At 43.0% G+C, this 17,438-nt stretch overlaps 1 long non-coding RNA gene across 1 annotated transcript in view; it reads right to left on the bottom strand.

Moving 5' to 3' along the window:
* The window catches only part of LOC138566615 (uncharacterized), a 131,496-nt gene extending 128,335 nt beyond the window's left edge, over positions 1-3,161 (bottom strand). Inside the window, exon 1 of the long non-coding RNA XR_011301980.1 lies at positions 3,025-3,161. This is a non-coding gene — a long non-coding RNA (uncharacterized lncRNA). The remainder of the gene's footprint in view (positions 1-3,024) is intronic.
* Between the last annotated feature and the right edge of the window lie 14,277 nt (positions 3,162-17,438).

The following is a 17,438-nucleotide window of genomic DNA, read 5'->3' as shown; positions in this document are numbered from 1 at the left end:
TACCTCGGGTGGCGTGGTGGGGTTCCGAATTGGCGTCATCATGTGGGGGCTCAGAGGGTAGGCACTGTCCCCTGGGGAGGTGGTGATGGGTATCATTAGTGGGGTTGTGACATTACTCAGTATGTGACATGCATGCATGTGCAGTGGCATTTATACTCACCAAGCAGTCATGTATCGCCATGCCGCCCAGCTTCTAGGTCCCGGTTTAGGGTTAACATTCTGTAAATGAAACTGTCGTGGGTGGACCCTGGATAGTTGGCATATACTGAGGTGATGATTCCCTTGGCATCATATACTACCTGCACGCTGATGGAAAGCCAGTGCATGCGGTTTCTATAGATGTGCTCAGATGCCACATGGGTGCAATCAATGGCACCTAGCACTTTGGGGAATTGTGCCACCCTGTAGAAATCCTGGACAGCAGCCTGCCTTTCTGCAGGTGTTCTAGGCAGGTATATGTGCCTGCGGACTGGTGGGCGTGTAGTCATGATGGCCAACACCTGGTGTAGGCAGCGTGACTGCGTGGCCTGTGACACCCCACCCCCCCACTATAGCACTTGTCCGCTGAAATGATCCAGTGGCCAAGAAGTGCAGTACATTGAGGACCTTCTCCAGGGGGCTGAGTGCTTGGGAGCACAGGGTGGGTGATGTGAGGTCATCCTCCCACTCACTCACCAGGTCGAGTATTATGTGAGGTGGAAACCTGTACCTCCCATACACCTGGTCATCAGGCATCCCAAAAAGGCTGGTTCTGGGTGTAAAAATTCTGGGCCTGACTATCCTCCTCCTCCTCCTGCGGTATCCCACGACCACTGCTGCTAGGAATGGTATATTCATCCTGGCGTCTGAGCTTGTTTGTTGTTTGCGCGCACTTTTATGCTGCGCGGGTCCACGTACGCCTGCTTCCTGCTGGCGTACGTGTTTCCGGATTAGCGCGTCTTTTTTGGCACACGTGTTAGCCCTGTTCGATTCCATGAATACACGTTTTGAACGTGCGTGTGGGCGTTCCTCGCATTTGCCTCCTGTACCTCCCCCGTGCTGCCCACATTTTCACGCGTTGTTCCCCATTCCGCGTTACACCCCCTGTTACGCCTACTTTTGTTGTGTGCGCCACGCTATGTGCGCTTTCGCTGTGCGCGTAGCGCACGCTGTTTGGAGGCGTGTGCGCCAGTGTGCGCCATGCAGATTTTTAACGCACATCCAGGGATTTACATGCACACGGACTTCCATGAATCGCTCTGCGCGGGTTTCGCTGCGATATTCGCACTTGCGCTGCAATTCGCACGCTTTCGCACGCTTGCGCCGAAAATTTCAGCGCACATTAATTCCATTAATCGGCCTGTAGATCTTTCAAGTTTATAACAAATATACTCTCTTACACAAGCGGCAGACCCTTGCGGATTTTGCCAAGCCAATTCTGGGACCATTTCAATCGAGCGTGAGGAGTCGGTTTAATTTGAATTTAGTATACATTAATCTTGCTCGGTAGGATGGGAATAAGTAAATATGCCGGGACAGTTTGTGTCTATTTCTAATAGAGCCGGCATATGCATTGCACATCAAGTATTGACCCTGTTGCTCTTTTGTTTCTCTCCAATCAGTTTAGTATCATTTTTTCTTCCTCTTAAGTGGGTTCATTACTGTTCGTCTGCATTACACTCAATTTTGTCTAAAATTGCACCAAATTTTCCTTAGAAACTGTTAAGAGAACAAACTCACCCAGACATTATCATGTCAGAGCTAGAGTGTCCTCTCCATTCTACTGTCAGAAATCACCCACCCCCCAAAATCCAGTTAACTCTCAGAGAGAAAACATATATCTTCAGCCTTGAATTGAGAAAACAGACACTGGTTTTCATAACGACACAGCCCCATTTTATATGGTCTTTCCATCATCCCTTTAGAACAGGGAACTGCGCATTGAAACCGAGACAATCAGATTCAAAGGCCATTGCACAGTGTTTCCAGTCAGCTTGGTCTAACCACTGTACTGCGAAGCACTTGCAAAACACAAACATATCTAACAAAAGAGCCTGCCCAGTCTCCCCACTGATGCCGCTCTCACTGTTGGCCTCTTGAGGGTTTAATTTCAACTGGGAACGACGCTTACCATTCATGCGTGGTAAGCAATGTTCCCAGTTGACATTAAACCTTCCCCGATGTGCGAGCATGCCACGAAGGGTTTCATTTCATAAAAGTAAACGCTGCATGGAGTGCCAACAGGACAGGCAGCATTTACTCACTTCGCACTGCAGGGTGCAAATGTGAAGTGCAAAAGGTGGCGTACAAGCATGCACGCTGCCTTTTGCCCTTTATATTTGCACACCACAGTTCAAATGACGAAATTACAATTACAATGTAAACGTAACAGCTGCCTTTCGTCAAATTGCTCATTTATGGAAAGGAGCCCCTAACTTTTTTAAGGTGACTGACCAACAAAAGATATGTTTGAACAGGTGGCATGACTAATTAGGGAGCCAAAGTGTAGTGGACAGGTGGCATGACTAATTAGGGAGCCAAAGTGTAGTGGTGAAAAGAAACATCTCTTAAATCTTACCTCAACAAAGTCCTGCACTTATCAGAAGTATAATCAGCCTTTTCTGCATGGCCACCAGCAAGTGCTACCGTATATGCACTTGGCTTCCACAGTCCCTCCCATGCAAAACAGGCAAAGGGCAAAGGGCATGTTAATCTTCATTGTTCAACTTCATTTTGTGATAGTCTGCACTACGCTTTTATAGCCCATCAAAATTGAATGCACTTTGCACTGGGTTGCCTAGGCAGGCACAGCCAAATGATGTACAGGGCAAAAAAGGTTAAAAGAAAACTGTCATCGATCAGAATGAGAATCTAAAACAAAACAACACTACTGAATAATGGTAAAGAATTAATAGGCAGAAAAACTAAAAATCACTATGAAATTATGCTTTATAAATCATTAACAAAAAACACGTTTTCCAAATTCTCTTTACCAGATTCAACCCGGATTTAAAGCAACATGCTGCAATAACCCAGTGCACCCACCTCATCGGTGCACCCTCCTACGCCTACGCCAAAGCGCGGTGCATTCATCAGAACCCAGACATAAGGTGTGCTGTGGTCTTAAAGTACCGGGCCACAGCATCAGTCCTCGTTTCCTGTGTCGCGGGCGCATTGTGGCGGGACCAAGGTCTACTGTAACAGAAGAAAGACTTGGTTCATGCACAGTTAATGCTGGTAACCCGCAGGGCCGCAGCCAAGCACAAACAAAACCGGGGCTGAAAGTAGGTCATCTGCATGCTAAGTATTCATTCGTAATCCTTAAACAGCGCGTGCTCCTACTGGACCAGATTGCTAAAGATCACTTCAGTTTACATTTGATTGTATTGCTTCTGAGGTAGCTGCATACCTTCAGCTGTGCAAGCTGCTTAGTGTGCATGTTTACGCCCTAACTTGCACAGGAATACATTGAAGCCCCCCTACCTCCACTCTTCCGACTTAACAGGTTCATTTCATAACTCAATAATGTTGAACATTGTTTCTGCTCAGATGAGGTCGTGTTCAATATGGTGTCATTTCAACATCATGTCTAAAATGCAAGCAGAAGCATTGTATGCATGAATTTGCATAGCGGCGACGGGGCACGTAACGGAATATCTATTTCCACCTCAACCATCCTCTCCACCATACAAATGCAACAGCATTTATACCAGCATGCCATTTTCTTACTCGCGTAAATGCTCTGGATTCCCAGCAACAAGCAGGAGGATTTCACGGAATTGATTGTAAATGCTACCTGTCAAATAAGTGGTTGCCAGCATTATAAACCTCCCTTTTGCACTAGCTGTGCAAATTGAGTAAATGCAATCTGCAATATGTTCATGGCAGGCAGCGCTTGCAATAGTTTGGCGGGAGGGTTTCTTTTTGCAACTAAGTGCAAACGTAACAGGTCCCATCAGTCTAATTTACGGGGACTTGCAGCATGAGTCCCGTAGTGTTTCGGCACAGTTCCATGGATATGTGTGCTGAGCAAGAACCCTTTCCTGAGGTCCAGCGGGAATCACGTGTGAGGTGAGCATTCACAAAGGACTTGTGCAGGACATGTACACTAACCCATGCCGTTTGCTTTGGGGGCACACCAGCCAGGGTAACATATGCCGATATATACGAGCATGGCCCATGTTATTAATTAGATGCATATCCTGTCTTGTTTTTTGTTTGCACTCTATGACGTGTACTTTTGGGTTAGCCATTTTAAATCCAGTACTGCAACTCCCAGAGTGCACATAGAATCAGGACTAGATAAGCATCTTCACAATCATACGGGGCATGTTGGCATGTGCACACCTCATCTAGCAACCGATGACTCTGAAAAGGGGTGGTGACACCCAGGGGTCAAGTGCTAAAAAATAAAGCGGAGGGACTCTTTAACATACACAGTGGTGTTGTGACGTCACCAGAAATTAGCATATAAAGGTGGCATATGCACATTTTAATCAATTGGCTTTCCATAATCATACACAATGCACAGGTTGAATAGCATTTGCCTTTCATAAAAACAACACCCACAAAACATGAACAGAGGATGTTTTTTCTAGTAGTGTTTGAGAATGTTAAAAGGTGTATGTTCTAAACTCCAAAAATCAATACCAATGTTTGCCCTGGAACATGCAGTCCCGAAATATGTAATTTCAACTTTAGTTGTATTATATTTTTTATCAGGTTATATGGTGCAGTGGTGAAGTGTCGTGCCTGTGTACCTGGTGACTGTGGTTTGAAACCCCAGGTCAGCATAAATCCAAAGCAGACACGCAAATGTTTTCATTTTTCACACAACCTCTAAAATACCCAGGGGGACTGCGTCCACCCGCATGTACCCTCGACTTGAGCCCTGGCACACCTCCTGGTGAGTAAGTCAGTAAGCTGGCTGGGAACATTACATGCTTGCCTTTGCTTTGACATGTGTCTTGAACCGGCAGCCACAGGTGTAATCCAAGCAGGCAGGTGGATCAGCTGTCAATCCTTTCCAGGTAGTCAAATTGAATCCTATTAAAACGAACGGGTAATACCACCTATTAATAAACTACTTATAAGTGCGAGGAATGCATCATGAGCACCCTTTAAAATAGTAATGGCATGACGGGGTTTGCAGTGACATCTGTACCCTCAGAGAGACGAGAAGAGAGGAGAGGAGCATTGCCACCAGCCTATCATATGTTTAGCTGTATCTTTATGTCCCGCTGTCTGGAGACCATTCCCTTAGGGGGGGTTCAGCCACTGCTTAAGCCACAATGACAGTGATATCAGCCCCAAAGCCACTGCACTCTGCCCCAGAGTCACAGAGAGGCAGTGTCTGCCATTAGCACCAGGCTGAGCTTCGTCACAGCCCCCGGCTCTGATGTTCAGCTTCTAAACACATCATTTCAACCATGAAAGATGCCCAGTGAACTCCTCTCCGAATACTGAAAAGGGCAGCATTTCCGCTTGGCTGGCTGCCTGTCCACACACATCCGCTCCACTGCCTGCCGGCCGCGTCCGTCCTTTTGTCTTGTGTTGTTGCTCATTCTGTTTATTTTCTTTCCCTTGTGATCTCTAAGAATCAGTCCTCTGAATATCCAACAGAAAAGCCCACTCCGTTCACAGTGCTATCGAAGGTCACCCTTGGTCAGCAGGGGGCTCCAACATCTCGAGAAACGCCTAGGGCGCTCTATGTATCATGGGAAGCAGTAGTGTGCCCAAGATCACACTGTGCATCAAGCGAAAAGATGTACTCTGGTCTTCTCAGGCAGCACATTCAGCAGGCTAAATTGCTAGTTTATCGGTGGTCTCACTATTTGTGTTACTGACTCATTCATCGTTCTGGCTTACTGACTCTCTTGTGATAATGTTGCTGTACACTCGGGATGGATTGTAAACGTGTGATTCTGTTTCCAGAATGTGTTCTAGTGTTCAGACACCCTCTATGTCCGGTTCGCCTGGTATCATCTTGATTCTTGGTTTTAAACACTGCTCTTTGACCTGACCCCAATACCTAGAATTCCCCAGATGCACCTGACAATGGTCACACTTCTGGCGCTGCTCCTTCCACACCGTGCCTATACCGCCTACATTCCACGATTAGTCAACAGGGTAATATTTTGAATTATTAGAAAATGGTGGCTGGATTGCTCTTTTCATTTAAGTATTTTGGCCAGTTTGGAGATTCGGAAAAGGAAAGAACGAAAATACATACAACAGCCCATTTTAGGACGCTCATTATGGTTTGAATTGGGAACAGGTAGATTTCAAATATACGCAGTTTTAACTGCTTGCCCGATTTTGATGTAGCTCCTGCTTTTATGACCCTGGTCTGGGGCAAGGGTGTACACCAAACCAACCACCCCCAGCCCCTGGACGATCTGTATACTAAGGGGAGCGTAATTGAAATGGATGTTAGCAACAGGAGATGGTCGACCCCATGAGTCCTTACCTTTTACCACACCATGCAACACAAACCTTTGTGACGTCATCTTTTATGTCCAGGGTATTAGCCTCAGCAGTGCACGGTGGTGGCGCGAGTTATGGTTGCTTAGCTTACCATAACTGGCAAATTTCTTTTTTTTGTTTTGTTGTTGTTTTACTTGTAACCATAACATCTATTTAACAAAGATTTGTCACTGAATTGCATAGGGTTTTATTGGTGAAACTTAATCATAACGTTCCTTTAACAACATATTTTAATTGAATTTCATAGGTTTGTATCAGTGTATTACAGGGTCGATGAAAAGCAGTTTTTGGATAGCTTATAACTTTGGCGCCACTCAATGAAACTGCATGAAATGTTGCACTATCATTTTAAACCTGACCCTGAATAGTTATGCAACGTTTGGTGCTGTTTCGTCGAAAGGGGGCAAAATTAGAGGGGGTTATCCAAATACTTGAAAGGCTTATACATTAGGTGCTGTTTGACGAATTTGCACAAAAGTTTTGAAAACAATTTTAGAATATCACAGGAAGGTCCTCAGCCATCGGAGAAGAAAACACACCCAATGTATGGCTTTTTATGGCCACATCGTATCCCATCCTCATCACCCCTCTCCTCTCCAGAGATAGTTTCATTTGTTTGACAAGTGCAATGTTGTGTTTTTTAAAATGTTTTTACCACAATGTCCCAGGACTACCGGCACTGTTCGCGAATCTAACATGGCATCCATTTAAAAAGTTACAACGCACCTCACGTTTTTAACTGACCAATCAGGGGGCACATACAATGTCTGCAAACATGAGGCTCCTCTCTGATTGTCCTAGAGGCCCCCGCAGACCTCAAATCAGGAAGTGAGTCCACGGACTGGACATAGATATCATTAATGTTTTGGGACCTATTTTTGGCAATTCCTTCTTAAATTACTGGACAAATTTATACCAAATTTCCACCAAATTTACAAAAGCACACTTTCGGGACCAAGCTGCCTTTCCTGGCACAAATTTGGTGAAAATCTGTCCAGCGGTTTGGGCTCTAGGCGCGAGCAAAATTTTTTTTCATTGCACCTGATGATTTCCACAAATTCTGGGACCACCCCTATAACTTTGCCCCCCCCAGGACATTACTCCACCAGTAATTCTGGGGGGGGGGCATACACTTTATTTGCAAAGTTTGGTGAGGATTCGTCCAAGGGGGGGTTATAAGCCACACAAAATGTGTTATTTCTATGAGTTGAGCAACTTAACCATAACTACAGGGCCACTACCGTAGGCCCTGTAATATACATATATACATATATATATATATATATATATATATATATATATATATATATATATATATATATATATATATATATATATTCCCATTACTTAGCTCATCAAAGAAGGGTAGGCTTCATGTAATACTGAGTTAAATCATTTTGTATGTATTTTTCCAAGCAGGCATAGCAAACATGTAGGACCCGATTCATGAATTATCTGCGTGGAAAATCGGGACATTGCTTGTCAAACTGCATGCAAAATCCCGCTTGTCGATTTATGGAATCGACTGTGCAGCATTTTTTCGTACTGTGTGTGGACATCAGGCAGGCTTGGCACGTCACTGCGAGAGGCTGAGTGCCTTGGACGAGACACCAAGCAGAACGTGGGTGTGGCTTGTGCAGAGGGCAGGGTAGGGGGTGGAAATGGAAAATGAGGAAGAACAAGGCAAAATGTGGGCATTATTAGGGATGGCCTGCAGGCAGTCCATCACATGCCCACTTTTCCGTGGAAATATATGTATTCATGGATCCGACCGCGCAACCTCTCGGCGGGAAAATGGCCATGCAAATCCTTCATTCTCTCCGCCACCCAAAGGCAGGCGCACAAACACTTGCGCATAGGATTCACAGCTTGGAGGTAGATCGGGTGTCAGATTTACCGGTGCGTGTACACATTCATTGTTCCGATCGGACTTAGGGGTGCGAGTATGCAGTGAAGCGGGGTGAAGGAACATTTTACAGGGGAGTTTTACCCGAGTTATGATCAATTGTATGTTGTGGTGGTGTCAGTAACAGTTACGGAGGACCCCGTGCATGGACCCCGAGATGCAGGCATGCTTGCAGGGGGACCCGATGGACTGTTTGAAGGGTGATTGTATTCATGCCCGGGGAGCACGTCAAGGGTAGCTGTTCTGGCTGGTTTTGCTTTGTGTGGGGGCGTGTCAGTGCATTCCGGCTGCAACTTGCATATATGGTTACTTTGTGCAGACGAATCCATGAATACCTGGAGCGTGCAGAATGAATTGTGCGCACAGGCTCACATAGTGTTCTCAGTGTGGGACATTTGCAGGATGAATGAGCACTTTTCCACGAATAGAGCCCTAAGAATAGATGTTTGAAATCGCCATTAGTATTTGTGAAATGTTTTACATAGACCAAAAATGCATAGGCAAAAAGTTTAAACCACCCTTAAAGCCCCCACCATAAAGGGAAATACGTATTACTAAATAATTGATTGAAATTGATTTTTTAGGTTGGCAATCCATGACATGCAGATTTTTGGAAACTCTGCATGCGTTATATCCAAAAACCTGAGTTTTACCTGGTAGTTCGGAAAAAGACCTCATCCTGCTGAGCCCCCTAGATTTTCGCATGCTGAAATGGTAACTACTTGATGTGGCAGTTAGCCAGTAAACAACCTTCAGGACTGGTAATATGGCTCCAAGTCTCAAATTCAGGAATCAAAATACAGGCAGGAAGAATGCCTGATGACAGTGTTTTTTTTTTCTGCAGTTCTTCTGATTCAGCCATTGATAAGTCTCAGGGAACTAATAGATTCTGAAACACCTATATGACTTCAATCCCCCGTTTCAATGGTTTTTATTGAAAAACACATCCTTTTTGAAGATTAACATTGCTGCAATTCTTTGACTTATGAACCCTGTTCAAGTATCTAGAGTGCTACTAGGTATGCATTTTCTTTGTTTTCGTAGAGATGAAAATTTATTTTGCTTGTGTTTTCTAGTTAGTTATTAACATCTTTGATATTTTAAAGTATACATATATTTATAGAGAGCCTTGATTGGATATTCTTTAATGTTGGAGTCTTCAACAGACCCTCCCACCCCCATGAGAGTGCACCAAAAATCACTTTTGGAAAGTTCCGCAGCAAGTAAAAAAGTAAGTAGAAAATTGCATAGATGTCACTAGGCCATCTGGGAACGTGAATTTAGTCACTGTTTTCCTCTACAGGGGCAGATTCAGCATCAAAGAACCCCTGGGAATACAGATGAGACCTCAATTAAGAGATCTAGTGGTAGGTTGAAGAACTAGAAACCTCGGCAATGATGCAGCAGTGCAGCAAGCACTGAAATGTTAGTCAATGAGAAATACAGTAGAGAAGCACTTCCAAAGGCTCTCAACCCAAGATCAGAGGGACCCCTGAGGTGGAATATCACAAATAGCCACCCATCCCAGCATCCAGATGTAAGTATTCTCATTGGCAGTTTGGTTGAACACGGCTCCAGCATCACAAAACATCATAGGCTTCATACTGGGTGGGAGTTACGGGGATCCAAGGTAAAGGGTCTTTACCCTTTGACCAACAATGGCCCAGATAAACAAAAAGAGGAATATTCAGTGTTCCCACAATGCAGCCCCTAAAGTCAGTAGTGAAAACCTAAGTGAGAAAGATTCAAGGATGATGAGGGGCCTGGTTCACCCCACAGCCCCTGGAACTCTACTACAGGAAACGCATCACCCTCTCCTCTCGGCAAACCAGCCCACTCAAATCCACTAAACTTGAATTTAACAAGATAGCCACCCAATACAAAAAAACAATCATCACAGCCAAATCTGCCTCCTTCAACTCCAGGACAACTAATGCAAAATCTTGAACTAAGGAGATCTTCTCCTTCTTCAGAGAACTAGAATCACGTAACTCGTCCCTAAAAACGCATTGGCCATTAAACTTGACCTTCTTCAAAGCAAAATTCAAACCAACCATAATGCACCATCCCCACAATCAGCCACACCCTCCACGAACCCCCCTGTCCAGGACTTTCCTCAACTGAGTACAGATAACATGATAGGCAGATCAAATATTTCCATTATTACAGAAATCGGGATTATAGTGCACATGGCACTGTGCGTATTTGGGTTAAAATTACCCAGGAAGTGAAGGGTGCTTTAAATATCACATACACCTCAGGAGGATATAAAAATATATTATAAATAAGGGATACAACGTGAGACATGCTTAAATTAATAAGTAATGGCTCCCTGAAGGATTAAATATAGTAGGCAGACTGAGAGATATTTCAAAATGTATACCTCAAGCAAAAAAATGGTGTCTACTTCTAAAGCCAGGTGCAGAAACCCTGAATCATGCTGATAAACAGGGGAGGCCGACACATGAAATGGTCATTGGAAGCATCTTGCATTGAGATAATTGGGTCTGCGAGGTTAAACCTGGAACTTGACAGGAACAGCAGACACGATAATGAGGACATTTGGATACATTTATCTATGTTGCTAATAAGGAGATCATTCTATTCTTTATGTAGACCAATTTGACAAGATCAGCTGCAGTATTTGGCATCATATAATAGAGGTTATTCATTTCTTCATGGTATAAGGTGCTAAGTGACTTGGCAAGGCCTTGAGAAGCAGATAACGGATTAACAGTGATGTGATAAACTGCCTGATTCATGGAATTATTTGCGTGAAAAATGCAGATTTGTGCACCTTTCTGCCCGAAAATCTCTGTTTGAGGTATGGGGATTTTTGGGCAGAAAGGTGCGCAAATCTGCATTTTCCACGCAAATAATTCCATGAATCAGGCAGAAAGTTGTTTTTGGCAGGAGTTGAAGAATGTCATGAATGTGTCTAGCTGGGTCTAAAATACACTTATCAGTGGTTACTGGGTGCTTTTTCAGAGTGCCTTGTAACCTTATCTAATAAAGACTACTGAGAGAAACATCTGGGCACCTGTTCTTTTGCTCCTGTCTTTGCCTCAAGAAGAATTCACAGATGCCAGAAGCTTGCTTGATGAGAAGAAGGCCCCCTGTTCATTTGGCACCTACAGATAGGACCCTAATGTCTTTCATAAAATTCAGGGACAAGGACCCAGGCTTCATGTTGGTGTGCTGGCGGGGATGGGAAGATGCCTGGAAGTGACAAGGTGAGTCCCGTCCAACCAGACCAGACTGTGACGAGGCCTATTTCAAATTGATATTGTGAGTACCTAGCAGAACTGTGCAGAACCAATCTCTTAGTTAAAATAAGCTAATCCAAACTATTTTAACCTAAGTAGAGCAGCCTCCTAGAAATCGTGTCATCTGTCATTTTTAAAGCTGCACAACTGTCACCTGTCAATTCTGCAGCTGCAAGCTGTCACCTGTCATTTTGAGTTTACTTTAAATCCGAAAAACTACCTTTATTAAATCGTCCGTATCTCTGGAACCGTTTGGGCTAGGAACGTGGTTTAACTTTCATTTTAAAGGCTTTCCAATGAACCTAGAACCAACTCCTTATACTTTTTCCGCAATCACGAATTACGCACTCGCGAAATCCTGCAGTGTGTTCTCATTTCTGTTGGGGGCGATTCCCCATGACTGTCAGCATGGCATCTGTGAATTATGGTATGTATTATGAGGGACAGAGGCAAAAAAAATAAGACATGTTTATGTACATATTAAGGGGACAGCATTGTGGTAATTTTAAGAGTAATGTGAGTAACAGGAGTAACAAGAAATATTGTGTGAAGAAATAGAGATAGTGTCTAACCAGTCCGGACTTAAGAGATTACAGAAGAGGTTGTTTTACACCCCAGCGGGGGTCCCTAGACTAAATATGGACAGGCCCATATAAGAGGATGAGCTAAACTCTGTGATCAGAGTATTGATTAGAGGCAAAAAGGAAAAAGGGTTAGCACTGAGGTTTTAAATGTGAAAAGTCAACTAGTCTGTTTGTGTATTTGTGTTGAATTAAGGTGTCAAAGAGCGACACAAACAGTTGTGGAATAATTGAGATAAAAAGTCAGGGAGTTACATTGTCTATCTAGAGAAGTGGTTGGTATCAATCCAGTGATAGAAAAAGGGTTGAGCAACAATTTTTGGAGCACCCTCATATTTGTTGTTTTGAGATGTTTGGAGGCTTTGTTTAAAAGATTTGGTAAAGATATGGAGTCAATTGTGACTCTACTCTATACTTTAAACAATTGAGTGAAATCAAGTAAAGTGTTAAAGACAAATAAAAATTATATACACACAATAAGAAGGCTTTTCACAGATTGAAATGCTTTGAACGACAAAATTCCGACAAACAGATCATACAAACGAAGACTAATTAACAGGAAATGTGGGAGGTTTTTTTATAAGAAACTAGCATAATTGTGAGAAACATAGAGAGAACTGATGTATGTATATTAACATTGAAAAAGGAAAGTAAATAGAAAATTCATGAAAATATGATTGGAATGAGTCTGACGTGTGTAGGACCAGAAAGGTATGCATATATAAGCATGCATGGAAAAAAGTTGGTGGGTTAATTGTTTAGTTTTGAAATGTTCATATTTATTTGTACAAGGCTGTAAGTGAGCCAGGGCTGACCCACCCCTTATGGAAGTGTAGCTTTGAACCAGAACTCATTGAACTGCCATTTTTTGGGCAGGATGTTTGTGATACACACATGCAATGCATGTGTCTTTGAATAGAGAAGTACAGCTCTAGGTCCATATAACAAACATTCAATGAAGAAATTGACAATTGAGTAGGTTTTGAGAAACAGCATTTGTTCATGGCATCTGTGCATATTTATTGAAGCCAGGTGCTATAGAAGCACTGGGTCAAATTAGATGACATTGTGGGATATTTAAGCCCCTGGTTGTTTAGTCAAGCAGAGGTATATATTTTGAAAAATTGTTGTTTTGCCAAATAAACTCTATGTGATTGAACCACTATTGAGAATGTATTGTTTTACAGTAGAAGCTGCCCATAATTATTGCACATATGTGAACTAAGGTGGTCCCATTAGGTCAGTGTTTAAAGTCACACTAGTCACTTCCCATTTTCAAGGGTTTGCTAATTATTTTGAAGTTAATGGTGGATACTTACTCTGTTCAGCACACACTAGATCGCCCCTGATTTGTTAATGTCATGTTAAGCAAGATAGTTCTTTCTTATTGGTGATAAATGATACATTTAGAAAAAACATGGATCATAAGACATGCCTGGGCCAGTCGCATAGATGTGGAAAATAGGGAAAGTGGCTCGCTAAAGGGTTTCAGTGGGCTATCAACAAAAAGAGCAGATGCACACAGTTTATTTTCATAGAAAGTGAAAACAGAATGCAAGGAATTATGTCAGTAGAAGGAGAATGAGAAAGGGGCGCAGATGATTGGGAGAGCAAGGGAGAGGTAATGATTGCAAATGAAAGCACAAGAGAGTGTTATAAGTAACCAGAACAGTGTGAATATTGGTAATAGGGGACAGATCGAGGAGTCATGGGATATGCACCATAATACAATGCAGAGTCCAGGGATGTTACATATGCAGACTCAGGCATGTGCTCCAGGGCCACAAAAGATTGAATAGGCTTCAAGAGGGGGGACAGCATCTAACCCAGTGCAGTATAACTGCACAGTATAGAGGCATTGAAAAAAAAAAGAAATTGATGTCTCTAAGATCACACATATTGTGAAAGCATGATGCTGAGAATAAAAATGTTATCATGAGTGCAAATTACTTTGAAAAGTAGATGAATGCAATAATGAATGATATTAAATTAAGCACAGTGAATATTTATGGGGAATAGCAAGAATGAGTAAGAAAAAACACCTTTTCAGCAACAATGTTAAAAGTGCATGTATTATATGATGCAAAAATATGTAATTAGAATGGGGAAGCAGTAAGTAATGTGAGGAAGTATTCTCAAACACACTAAGGTTAAGGTTACACACAATGTAGAGAAAAAAAGGCATGATATATTTAACAGTTGTATTGAAAAGAGTTTAGGTCAAACGAGTATTTCCTATAGAGCACACACCATGATTAATATGATTTTCAGAAATAAAGAGTGGATTATTAAATTTGTTTGCAGGCTTTGTTTAAACAAAATGTATTTACGAATAAGTACAAGCAGGCTGGGCACTGACAATGAAAAACAAGGAAGTCTTTGCACAATTATTGAGCACAATATGGATTACTATTATGCATGATGAATTGATTTAGGTCAGAGTCCCTGTCATGATATGCTTATGAGTAGAGCTGGATTGACACATGCACATACACACACACACACACACACACACACACACACACACACATACACACACACATACGCACACATATACACACATGCACAAGTACACACACATGCACACAAATGCATGCACACATGCACACACACATGCATGCACACAGGCGCACATACACATGTACACCCACACATACACACATGCACACACATGCATGCACACATTCACACACACATGCACACACACATGCACACACAAATACACTTATATACACACACACACATGCACACATACAGGTACACATGCACATACACACACAATATTGGGGCAGTAAAGGCAATCAATGGAACACAGGCTCAATTCACATAAAGACACATATAGGTAGTCAGAGAAGGAATTCAATACTATAATGATAACACACACACATATAGGATACATTTGCTTTACATTAGGAATTCCAGTTAGGGACATTACGTCTCGCTAAAATAAGATATAAGAGTAGCTAGATTTGTGGACACTATAAATGGAAGCGAGATAGGGATATTCTGAATTTAACGACTCAAGAAAAGACAAGAGAAGGGTTTACCCAAGATCAGACATTGTATCAGATTCCAGTGCCGCGATTGCAACAGGTACAATAGCCAGAGTGAGTGTAAATGAATCCACCACAAGGGCAATCACAAACAGCCCCCATGCAGACATAGCAAAAGGCAAACACAGGACAGGTATAGATACCTAGAATAGGAGGTCCTACTGTGGAAGAAGGAAATCCTTTCACAGGTACGAGGGTATGCATGCACCCAGAATAGGACAGTTCACAGGGTAACTTGATGTGTTCAGAATGATCGGTTTGTGGGATGTTTTTACCCATGCATCCAAGCCCTACCATAAAACTGTGCAGTACTGGCATGGAAAACATCATGATGGCCAGAACTCCCCACAGAGTGCACAGGGAAAACATGAAAAATAGGCTGCCACCCATTTTTGCCTATGTTGTGAGCACAGGAGGGCACTGCCTAAAACCACCATTGGGCTACACACACAGTAGCCTGAAACCATTGGGAATGGCAATGCTGATTGCCAAAAAGCAACCCAGAACTGTGGGGAATTCATTTTCTTAATCCCAAAAATGGTTGTAATACCGGTACTCACCACTATCAGAAAGCCGGTGTTTTAAAACCACCAGACTTTTGTGTAAAACTGAACAAAGGAACCCGAACCAGGCCAAGGAAAAACTTGCTAAGAGGTGGATACGATGTAAAACTATATTCTGAAATGACTTGAAGGAAGTAATTATTTAATGTATATGTAAGTTTTGATTTAAACTGGGAACTAAAGTGACATTTAGCTGAATTCTGCCTGACAACTACCCCCGACAAGAGAAACCTGCTCAGCCACTCTTCCCTGGCCTGGCTGCATTCTGCTGCCCCTGCCAAAAGGAGCTCACACCTCCCTGATTGAATTAAGGGAGGGGACCTGCAGACTGCAGGAGGTTGAACAAAGCCTGTCCTGGACTCAGGCAAATGTTATATTGGGGGGCCGTAAAGTGGCTTCCTCTTGGGGAAACTGGGAGGGGCAGTGCCTCTGCTAGCAGCTGAGCTTGGGGGAAGTGGATAAACCAGTTCTTCCACCATGTGATGTGGGAAGCCACACCCTTTTTTTTGGACCAGGGCATAAGTTAAAAAGATAGATAACTCATAGTGCGGACTGGTCTAAATTATATAAGTAATATCATTATTCTTGTGATTTTTCTATGCACGTTTTAAGAGGCGTTAGGACCCGGTGGTGTATTCTGGGGGGTTGCTAGCAGAAAATAGGGTCTTACTCCAAATGTATGCATGTTAAAAATCTGACACTTTATCATCTGAAACCCATCTCCCTGGTGCACATTTGTGTAAAATCTGGAAAAGTTTAGAGGTCGAAAGGGGAGAATTCTGTCATCAGTGGACACGACATCGTACAAAGACAGGGATCGGATGGTTTGGTGCTACAGAAAATATGTAAACTGGACCTATAATATGAGAAAAATGGTACATAGATAAATATGTATTTGGGTCAGAAATAGATTTGTGTGCAAATTGACCAGGGGAGGATCCTCTGACCCATAAACAGACCTCATCATGATGACAATCCATTTCCTTCCCCCAATCATGGGAGAGGGGAGAATTGGGCCAATGACAAGTAGAGAGGGGCAGGCTTAGCTAGGCCCAGGCACACACCCATTTTCAAAACACATAAAAAGAGACTGCTGGGACAGGTAGAGACATTCAATTCCATTTGCTGCGGAGCACGCTGAACCACGACTTCACATCCAGAGATCCAGACTTCAAATCCATCAATCTCCAGAACCTGTAGCAGAAATTAACTCCAGAATTTGTAGCAGAGAGGCCTGAATCCACCAGCTGAATCCTCTTCAACAGGCCTCAAAACCAACCAAACTATTCAACAGCCGGGCAAGCTGTTTGAATTTTTGCCAAGAATTTTTGCAAGAACCTGTAGCAGTACCCAGAAAGCAGTGTTAAATCCAGAATCCAGAGAGGCTAGACCAGCAGAGCAGAGCTGACCCAGATCGCTGTGAGCAGAACCGGTGCCTGATTGACCCGCCGAGCAGACAGAACCGCAGCCGGACGTGTTGACCAGATCCGTGACGAGGCCTAGTTCAAATTTATATTGTGAGTACCTAGCAGAACTGTGCAGAACCAGTCTCTTAGTTAAAATAATCTAATCCAAACTATTTTAACCTAAGTAGAACTGCCTCC

This window comes from Ambystoma mexicanum, chromosome 2p (assembly GCF_040938575.1).
Source record: "Ambystoma mexicanum isolate Mex_15411 chromosome 2p, UKY_AmexF1_1, whole genome shotgun sequence".
Classification (NCBI taxonomy): Eukaryota; Metazoa; Chordata; class Amphibia; order Caudata; family Ambystomatidae; genus Ambystoma; species Ambystoma mexicanum.
This window is presented reverse-complemented; position numbering and strand designations above follow the sequence as displayed.